The sequence below is a fragment of the Manis pentadactyla genome, chromosome 3, assembly GCF_030020395.1.
Source record: "Manis pentadactyla isolate mManPen7 chromosome 3, mManPen7.hap1, whole genome shotgun sequence".
Lineage (NCBI taxonomy): Eukaryota > Metazoa > Chordata > Mammalia > Pholidota > Manidae > Manis > Manis pentadactyla.
The window spans coordinates 12,085,843-12,095,140 of NC_080021.1; positions in this window are offsets into that span (position 1 = coordinate 12,085,843).

Sequence of the window (9,298 nt, forward strand, 5' to 3'; positions counted from 1 at the left end):
TGTGCAGACACGTGTTCAGGGAGCAGGCATATGAGTAATTCAGACAGTAGGAACTCTTGCTTTCTTGGGAACTTATATTTCTGGTAGGGGGAGATTGATGATAAGCAAATACAATTAGCCTTGTGGGTATCTGGGGGAAGAGCATTCTAGGCAGAAGGAACAGCGAGTGCAAAGGCCCTGATGTAGGAGCAGGTCTGATTTGCTCAAGTAACCAAAGCATGCAGAGCACCATGGCTGGAGTAAGGAAGCAAGAAGGAGAGATGCAGAGATGAGTGGCAAGGGGATCGCAAAGAGGGAGTGTGTGGAGAGGCCTGTGGGGAACTGTGGCTTCTGCGTCTGGTGATGTGGTTGGGGTCCTGCTTGTCAGCAGTGCTAATAGAGGAAGCACCGACACATGCACCCTGCTGGGCACCTTTGCCCCAGGCTGTCACCAAACCTGGCTGCCATGGAGCCTTCGAGGATGAATGGCTGCTGCCTCCCTCCTGGCCCCCAAGCCTTATGCTCGTCCCTCTTTTCTCACCCAGAACTATACAGGAGAAGATTCTGGGAAAGGAAGGCCCCAACTTCCCAAGGGGGACCACAGAGCAGCCTGGCCCAGTCTTCAAACCCTCAGTCCTCTGACTGCCCCGCTGCTCCGCCCACATCGCCGCCCTGCAGGCACCCTGTCCCCAGCCTTCCCGGAGCCCACCGCCCCCCGTCCTGGATTGTCCACCGGGTCCCCTGTTAGACTCTCGGCCGTGCGGCCGGCAATTCTCCCTGTCTCTGTAGGTGTGACAGTCTGTCCCCACTAGAGACTGAAAGAGGAGGGCAGATGCCTCCGTTTGCTCCCCCTGTGCCTTGGTGGCACCCAGAGGGTGCTCAGGAAATCCTCCTGAAGGAGGCACGGAGCCTCCTGCAAGGTGAGCCCACTTATCGTCATGTAAAACACAAGCAGAGTGAGAACACGGCAGCTGTGCTTTTCCACGCTACCCGCTGTGGCCCCTGCTTGCACCAAGAATCAGGGGTGAGTGGGAATGGCCTGGGGCCATCTGGAGCACAGACCCCGCCGAGAAGGTCTCCCAGATGGAACAGGGAGGAGCCTTGGGGCTGCGGCTGTGCAGGGTGGTGGGGCAGGGGCCTCTGTTCCTCATGGCTCTCTTCCTCCCGACCCCAGCCCAACACGCACCCCTCTTAGCCAGCAGGGCTCCAAGAATGCAGAGGACGGTCCTGCTTTCAGAGGGTGACAGGCTGCGGGAGGGACCCTGGAGGGTGCTCAGAATGAAGCCGCCAGGGCCACCCAGCGGTCCCAGCGTCCCTGCGTCCAGGGCCTGTTCCAGCTGCAGGGGAGGGGCGGTTGGGAAGTAGCCCCTGCCCCTCTCCCAGCTCTCCCAGAGCGAGTCCTGTCTCCACTGCTCCTGCGCCTCCGGCCTCCGCTTGCCCCTCGGTCACCTGCTGCAGCACCCCGGTAAGCCATGATGATGCCTTGTGGGATGGTCACTGCGGCTGTGGCCCTGGAGCTAGCAGGGAGGAAGGGAGAACAGAACATCATGTCCACCCAGGATTCTGGGACCTGCTGGAAGGGTCTCAGGGGCAGAGTGGAGTAGTGGGTGGGGAGAAACACAGGAGGAGGGCCCATAAAGGTGCCTCTTGATCAGGGTAGGGTTGCCAAGGTCGGAGAGGAGAAAATCCAAAGGCAGGACGGTGGGGGGACACTCAGGCACAGCAAGAGCAGCATTTTGCACATGAGATATTTCTAGGAAAAATCCTAAGGCATTCTGGGGTCACAGCAGTGTACATTAGCACAATAATAAAAGCTCCCCAAAAGTCCCACAATAAAGAAACAGGCTTCACTTTGCCTTGTCGAACTTGTCCAGGGTTCAGAGTGCCCGCTTTGGGGAAAGTGCAGCTGCAGTCAGGGGGCACGGTGGACAGGTGACCTCCACACGGCCTCCACGATGTCCTCTGTCACTGGACAGGTGGAAACTGGTGCAGAGGGGAAGCGTGGGAGGGGGAGGCCTCCTGGAAGCTGGGGCATGGTGGCGGCAGGGCTATCACTCCCCCAAAAAAGTGCTGTTTAAAAGCAATGTAACGGAACTCCACTTGTTTGCCTGGCACAAAGCTGTCCTGAATAAAAACCACGGAACTCAGCATCCCTTGCGGCTAGATGGGGTCGCCTGGCCAAGTTCTGGCTAGTGGGGTACAAACAGAAGTGGTCTGTGCAAGTCCTTCTCTCCCTCCTGCCAGCTGGAACGTGGCCGTGATGAATGGAACTAGCCATCTTGGACAATGAGGTGGAAGCCATAGAGAGGGGGGCACAGCGAGAGAATGGAAAGAGCCCCGTCTCTGAACACTATGACCTGCCCCTGCAGCTCGGAGGCTCCGAACTAGACTCTACGTAACAGAGAAACCCTTCTCTTATTTAGAGCCACTGTCACTTTGGGCTTCCCATCACTCTCCGCTAGGGTGACTAACTGTCCTGGTTTGTGCCCTAGGAAAGCTGAGACCTGAGACAAACGGGGAAGGACGGTCTCCTCACACAGAAGCCACACCTGTGACACGCCTGCAGACTTCACCTGGTAAGGGACTGAATATTTAACCCCCACATGATTCCCTGATCCACAGCTGCTCCCCACCGCCCCTTATATTGTCTCCTGTCCTTCCCGTAACTGACAAGCAGGGCGAGTCTGAATATCTTCAATATCTGAATAGGCTCAAATAACCCCTAATTAGAAGGCCAGCTATCTGCTGGGTTCAGAGGTGGCGTGGCGGTTTCCCCGGCTTCACGGAACACGTGGGTGTTGGAACTGGATGGGAGCAGATGGACTGCAGCCCTGCCACTCGTTGGTTGTGTGCCGGGGTGGGCTTCCTGCAGCACAGTGGGGACCGGAGGCCCACAGATGCCCGGTGGTGGAAGAACAGAGCTGGTGAGTAGGAGAGCTGGGCCTGGGAGGCAGTGGGAGGAAAACCGCGTGGCTGCACCTGCACAGCCAGACTCCTCTCGCATCACCGCTTAACCCCCAGCCTGACTCTGCAGCCCGGCTTCACAGACGAGGGGAGTCGGACCCATGGGGTCGAGTGACTTGCCAAGGCCACACAGCTAGCCAGGGTCAGAGCTGGGGTTTGTACCCAGGATCCCCTGGTTCCAAAGCTGGTGCAAAACTCTACACTGTGAAACCAAGGACACAGAATCACCCGGGAGAGTGAAAAACTACCACCGACTGGGTTCCATTCCAGGCCAGGAGATCAGAAAACTGGGCTGAGGGCGGGGTGGAGGCTGGGGGGCAGCACCCCCAGCATTGGTATTTAAAATAACAAAACCAAAACACCTTTCTAGGTGATTCCAAAATGCAGTCAGAGTTGAGAATCACAGCACAAGTGCCAGGAATTCCATCCGTGTTTAGGTGGGGTGGTTTTTAGCGGGGCAGCTATTTGGCAGGGCTGGGGGCCTGGGCTCTTCGGTGGCTCTCAGCACCCGCAGAGCCCCCGCATTCCCAGGGCACACCCCCACCTTCAGACGACCCGGCCCGAGGACAGGCTGCTGCCTTGGGTGGCCCACTTTGCTGAGGCTCTGGCGTGTGGTCTCCAAGGCGCTCCAGGTCTCTGTCACCACGTGCAGCTCTCCCTCTCCTTCTGACTGTGCAGCTCCCTGAGAATCGGGGGCCTGGGAGACTTCAGTGTCCTGCAAGGGGGTGAGCTGAGGGGACAGGGGGACAGGGGGAGGCAGAGCTGGGGGTAGGGGCCTCTGCTGGGGCTCCGGGGACCAGCGCTCCCGGGGTGCGGCTGGCCGGGACTTGGGGACTGCTAGTTAGCCATCAGTTGTGGGTGATTGGAAATGGGACAAACAGGGAAGGCTCAGACAACTCTCTTCTGCCAGGTGTGAAATGTCTGGATCAGAGGCCACAATCCAGCTTTCTGCAAGTTAAACTGGACAAAAGGCACATGTTGTTTGGCCGATGTGGTTTTGCTAATGTTAAAGTTGGTAGGTTTCACACGAAAACCTTGCTTTCTAACTTTGTTTGAGAAATGGTGCCACCGAGTTCACAGTCCTGCCTGACAACAGCCAGTGGCCACTGAGGAGTGGCCAGTGTTGGAGGCCAGTCCTCCACACTCCCTGTGGCCTCAAAATCCATAGTGACCACATTTCTGTTTCCTTTTCTGGCCCTGAAAACATCTGGGTGGAGATCTCTGACTTGATCTAAGTCCCTTCTCACCGTGTAACCTCCCTTCCCTGGGTCCCTGGGCCCCTGGGATTAGTGCCTCCCCCCCACCCCCTGGCCCAGCCCACTCTTTAAGGCTTCCCTTGAGGCCTTGAGCAGGCAGGAGCCTTGGCCTTTCTCTCCTGCCCCCTGCCCCCTACTCCAGCCTGGGGACCCTGCCCACAGACCCCTCAGCGGAGGGAGCCCAGCCCGCTGGGCTGACCTGCCCGACTCTCAGCTCCTCTCCACCAGAGTCTCCCAGGTGTGAGGGGAACTCTGAGGGTCTGCACTGCCGTCACCTTCCCCTGCAGCCCAGGGCTCGTGCTCATGGCCCCTGTCCCCATCCCCTGGGTGTGGATGGGTTCACTCCGGCTCACCTCTGTGGGGAGAGAGGGCAGTGAGGGAGGCATGGCTGCGTGTGGCTAAGGCCTGAGCCCCAGGTCCCAGTTTGGCCTCCACCACTTATTGGTTGGGTGTGCTCCTGGGCAAGCCACTAACTCTAAGAGCCTCAGTTTCCCTGTGTAGAAAAGGGGACAGAGGAACGACAGCATCTTCTTGCAAGGATTAACTGAGGTGTTGCCAACATGGTCCCCAGCACACAGCAAGCACTTAATCCATGTTCGCCATTTACTGTTGTTTGAAATTATTATTAGCATTACTTATCACATAGCTGGGGAGAGGTGGAAGGAACCAGTTCATCTCTCCCCACACAGAATATGGGTGTCCGGAGCAGGGTGGGGGGGTGGGCCGTGCTCTGGGTGTGCCTGGGCGGAGGGTGTCAGCCTTCCCGGCCATCTTTCTGGCCAGCTGCCCTGCAGCCCCTTCTGTTCTGCCACCCACCAGCCCCGCCTGAAAGTACCCGGCCCAGGGGAGTGGGCCTCCAGCACATCCATGAGGGAGAAGCCTGTGGGGATGAGGGGGTGTCCCAAGGCCAGGGGCGGCGAGTGTGCTTCTCCCTCATCAGGCAGAAGGGGAGGGGGTGCCGGGCATTGTTTAGGCTGTTGACAAACACCAGCTCCCCTCTCCTGCCCAGCTCTCTGGCCACGCTCTTGGCATCTCTTGGAAACAGGGACGACATGTTCCTTGAGGTGAGAAAAGGGCAGGTGTCATCAAGGGCTGTGGATGTGGGAACCTTGGTGAGGGCTGCCAGCCTGGCCAAGTTCCTAGCAGAAGTGTGTGGAGTGGGGAGCCCTGGGCACATTTCTCCCTGTTGCATCCAACCCGGTTCTGTGGCAGCAGGTCAGTGGAAACCACAGGTGGGCAACCCCACCCTGGAACTCACCCTTAAATCCCCCCCCCCAGCTGTCAGCACAGGACCCCAAGAAGCCCCAGAACCACGGCCTCCCTTCTCTTAGTTTTATAGCAGGTGTTCCCTCGGGAACGTCACTAAATCCCTCTTCGCAGTTTCTTTATCTGTGACGTGGAAGCTTATTTGTATTTATATAAAATAATAGTTGTTTTCTCTATCGTAACACCTCCTCTGTAACAGGGACCAATGAACTCCAGGTCTCTACAGTAGCAGAACAGCGCCGGCACCTGCTGACGCGCTGTCACCCTTTGCATCTGGCCTCGCTTCCTTTTCTGAGGTAGTGCAGGCCCAGGCGGGTGTGACGAGGGACAGAAGAGATGGGGACGGTGCGGGGAGGGAGCAGGGGTCTCATCCTCTCTTCCCCCTCCTCCTAGCACACATAATTGAGTCTTCTGAGTGGAATCATTTAGGTTGAGCCTCTAATTTCCCCTCCCCTGGACCCCAGCAGTATCTGGCTCACAGTCTCTGAGAGCACGTTCCATTTCTGTGAGCACCTTACTGCAGCAGGCACGGGGGAGCCGCAGGAGGCTTGTGAGCAGGGCAGCACACTGGGAGCCAGTGCGGGCACTCACAGCCCACTGGAAGTGGGGGGTGTGAGGGGCTTGCGGCCGCCCGGGGCAGTGCCACCCGGGACTGCAGGGGCCAGCGCTGTCCACAGCCCTGAGGACCTGAGGGAAGTGACCAGCCCATGTTCCCGGTAGGCACCACGTCCAGGGCCCACAGTACTCTAAGGGCCCATGAAAACATCTTAATTTATTTTGAAATCAGAGTAAGATTTTAGGCCTAAGAGAATGTCTTCATACAAAATATTAATATATTCATCTTTATATCAATATAGTCTTTTTTTTCCCCCTTTTCTGCCCAACATGTAAGTCCAAAGAAAAACTTACATGGTTGGGAGTGAGCCAACACAGTATTAAATGATAATATTTGATATTTTTGCAGAGAAGGAGTCCCCAACAGGCCACTCGGCCTGGGGAAGCGTGAGGCAGAGGCCCAGTCGTGCGCAGGACAGGCCTGCAGGGGAAGCCAGAAGCACGACCGCATCCACATAGGGAGCGTGCCCTCGAGGGGAATGAGGGTGAATTCAGGCTGGGACCCTGAGAGGACCCTGGGAGACAGCCCAGGGCAGTGGCATTCAGTGTCAAGGAGAAAAAAAGAGCCATTCTTTAAAACAACAGGGGGCTGGGAAAGAAGGGATGGCTGGGCTGGGCTGAGCCTCAGCCTGGGCACCACCTGCCCTCCTCCCAGGGGCCACTGGGGTGCCCTCACCCTCCTCCTGCCCCTGCTCCCTCCCACCCCAGCTCCATCCTTCCCTGGCCCCACCTGAGGCTTGAGCGGCTGTCCTGAGGGCCTTGGCAGGGTGACATTGCCAGTCTCTAGGCTGTGCCCCCAGGAGGAACTTTCTAGAACCCTGTGCAGGGAAACAGTTTCTAGCCTTGCCCCGGCCCCGGGGTCATGGCCCCAGGAGGGGTCTCCCACCCCTCCCCACAACATGACCCTGACACATCCTTGGGGGTAAAGGGGAGTGGGGGTTCTCCAGCTTCCAACAAGGGCATTTAGACCTACACTAATACTTATGCTTTGTTTTTTTTTAAATTAAAGTTTTACATTCACATATTTTAAAGGATCAAATCATTCTGTTAGATTTTTTTTTTTAAGTCTCAGACCCTCCCACTCTACCCCTATTTTCCTCTGTTGCTTCCCCAGAGACGATCAATTTAAATTCTTTTAGTTGCTTGTTTTGGTAATTACCTGTGTTACCTCTCTTTAAAAGGGCTTTCTTGGAATAATAATTGACACACCATGCAATTCACCCATTGAAACTATACAACTCAGTGGCTTTTTCACAGAATTGTGCAGCCATCTCCGCAGTCAATTTTAGAATATTTTCATTACCTTCTGAAAGAACCCCCCCCACCTGACCACTGAGGTATTTCTGTCTCTATGGATTTGCCTATTTTAGATATTTCATATAAATGAGATAATACAATATGTGGCCCTTTGTGTCTGTCACCTTGTACATAATAAACTTGCTCAGCTGTAGGCATTATCCAGGGCCCTACAGGAGCGAAGATGAAGAGTTAGGGCCCCTGCCCTCCCCACCCCACACAGGTCCCATGCCCCATCTCCACACCAGAGTTACATTGTTATCTTTCTGCTTTTACTAGTATTAGGAAGTATAAGTAAGCTCTGCTTAGTTGTTAGTAAACCATAATTATTTTTCCTTTCCTATAGGATTTTTTTTTGTTCCTCATGGTCCTTTTTGTTTGGTTTTATTTTTCTTCTGTTTTCAATGTATTTATATCTAATTAAATCCAAACTCTGCCAATGGCATAAATCTCCTCCTAATTGCTCACATGCAAGGTATTCTTTCAATTTCATCTCTCTGGAGAACTCTCTCCTGAGGCCTTCCTGTCTGCTCAGGTGGGGGCTGATTGTTCTCTGGCCCTGGTACTAGATGTCATCCTGAGACCACCCCGACTCTCTCATACACTAGGTCACCTTTTCCCCGTAGCCAAGGTCTTCCTCTTGGATATCACTTTCATTTCGGTGTGTCCCATCCTCCTATAGCTCTCTGGAAAAGAGAACACGGGCAGTGATTTAAAAAGATCTTTGTTTGGAAGTGCACCTCATTCTACCTTCGAACTCGATATAGATTTCTAGGTTGGAAATTATTTTCCATCAAAACTGAGGAAAGCATTGCTCCATTGCCTCTAGTTTGCTGTGTGGTTGTAGTTTAAAGTGTTTTCATATCTGATCTTTTGTATATAATCTTTGTTAAAAGCGCCTACTATGCAGTTTGGCACATGGGAGATACTTCATAAATATTAGTTCTCTTACTCTCTCCTTTTCAAAGAATGAAAGTGAGAGTTCTGGGTCTGAGATAAACCACCAAAGGAGATAAGGTTATTTTTCTTAATTGAATATCCTTTGGTTGCAAGAGAAAGCTATTCAAACTACCTTAAAGGAAAAAGAGAACATAAGGATGTGCAAGGGTGGTTATGCAGCAAAAATACACTAACAGAAATTACCTAAAGATGAGGACATGGATGACCATGGAAAGAGGAAGATGAATCTGTATGTCGGAGCTTGGTGAAGTTCCATGTCTGCTGCTACAGAAGCCAGCTGAAGTCAGTCATTTCTGAAAAATCACACCAGCAACTCTGAGCTTGGAGGGAAGGGGAGAGAGGTACATGCCGCCCAGGGCCATGACCTGGACCTTTCCACTCAAACAGGGCTTTCCTGGCCACCTCTGTGCCCCTGAAGACCAAAGACAGGAGAAACTTCTGGAATGTATCATTTGGGTGTCTTTTGCCGGGTGGAAAGAGAAAAGATAAATGCTAAACACCTAGAGTTAAATAGTGTGAGTTAGAAACAACCGTAACAACACCCAAAAAAACAACCCCTAGGATGTTTTAACACAGGAGAAAACAGGAAATATAAATCAGACTAGGTCTACAGGGAAAAATGGAATTTCCTATGGCCAGGATCCTCACCTGACCCTGAACTACTTGATTATGTAATCGGCCAAAGCTAGGCTAAAGCATCCACACCCGTGGGCAAGGAGCCATTATTGACTGAGTCACTGTATAAGGAGCTCTGCTGGGTGCTCTGGGGGAAGCTCAACAGAGGTGGGCTCTGGTTCTGCAGACTGCCGGGTGCAGACGTGATTCTAGTGTTCACCCTACTGTGGAGAGAATAAAGCCGGGCATAAATCCTTTCACCCCAGGAATGTTCATTTTCATTTCTCAGCCTCAGTGAATCCATAGTGAACTTGCCCGGGGCTGAAACCCTCAGGCAAGACAGGGGA